This window comes from Echinops telfairi, unplaced genomic scaffold, assembly GCF_000313985.2.
Source record: "Echinops telfairi isolate 266 unplaced genomic scaffold, ASM31398v2 ScPeMD7_60;HRSCAF=208, whole genome shotgun sequence".
NCBI classification, from domain to species: Eukaryota; Metazoa; Chordata; class Mammalia; order Afrosoricida; family Tenrecidae; genus Echinops; species Echinops telfairi.
The window spans coordinates 34,318,499-34,319,921 of NW_022103958.1; positions in this window are offsets into that span (position 1 = coordinate 34,318,499).

Here is a 1,423-nt window from a genome sequence, read left to right on the forward strand (position 1 = left end):
TGCCATATTACCTGGTCCTCACCCCAGGAATGTTTGTATACAGTAGGTTTCTCCCTTTGCCCCTTTTGCATTTTTTTTAAGCTTACCTCAGCGGACTCATGTTGTACTTGTCCTTTTGTACTTGGCTTACTTCACTTAGCATGATTTCCTCCAGTTCTTCACATGCAGCGATGTGCTTCATACGTTCATCACTGCTTTTTAGCAATGCGTGGTACTCCATTGTATGTATATACCACAGCTTTTTGATCCAGTCATCAGTTGATGGAAATTTGGCTTGTTTCCAATGTCTGGCTTTGGGTATATGTCTCTTCTGGGTATATGTCCAGAAGGGGGATTGCTGGGTAGTATGGTAACTCGATTTCCATCTGTTTTAGATATCACCAGATCAGTTTCCATAGTGGCTGTACATACTTACAGGACCACCAGCAGTGGATGGGATTTCCTGTCTCCCCACAGCCCCTCCAACACTTGTTACTTTCTGATTTTTTGAATTGGGCTACCTTTGAGGATGTTAGATGGTACCTCGTTGTTGTTTTAATTTGCATTTCTCTTATGGCTAGAGATCGGGAACATTTTCTCATATGTTTGTTGGCCATTCGGACTTCTGCTCCTGTGAAAATTCTGTTCAGGTCCTTTGCCCACCTCCTAAGTGGGAAATTAGTTTTAATCTTTTTGGAATCTAGCAGAGTATTGTAGATTTTAGTAATGAAGCCTTTGTGTGATGAATGATTGCTAAAGATGTTTTCCCAGTCCGTGGATTCTCTTATTACTCTCTTGGTGAATTCTTTTGATGTACACAGGTGTCTTATCTTCAGTATATCCCATGTGTCAATTTGTGCCTCCTCTGTTTTTATGTCCTTCCCTATTTCTGATAGCCTATGTATTCCCTGGGCCAAATTCTCAAGTTGGTCCCAATTCCCTCATTGATGGCCCTAAAAGTTTTGGGGTTTAACTGCAAGGTCTGTGATCCACCTTGAGTTAATTCTTGTGCATGGAGTGAGATAAGGGTCTTGCTTCATTTTTCTGCAGGTAAATATCCATTTTTCCAGCATCACTTGTTAAAGAGGGTGTCTGCTTCCCAGTGGATATTTTTAGGACCCTTATCAAAGATCAGTTGTTTGTATGCTGATGATTTTATTTCTGGGTTTTCAGTTCTTTTCCATTGGTCTGAGTATCTGTCATTGTACCAATACCATGCGGTTTTTGACAACTGTGGCTGTACAGTATGTGCTAGTCAGGTAGAGCAAGCCCTCCCACTGCTTCCTTCTTCTTGAGGAGTTCTCTGCTAATCCTGGGCTTCTTCCCTCTCCATATGAAGTTGGTAGTCAGTTTTTCCATTTCATTGAAGAAAGATGAGGGTAATTGTATCGGGCTTGCATTAAACTTATACAGTGTCTTTGGCAGAACTGACATCTTGTAAAGT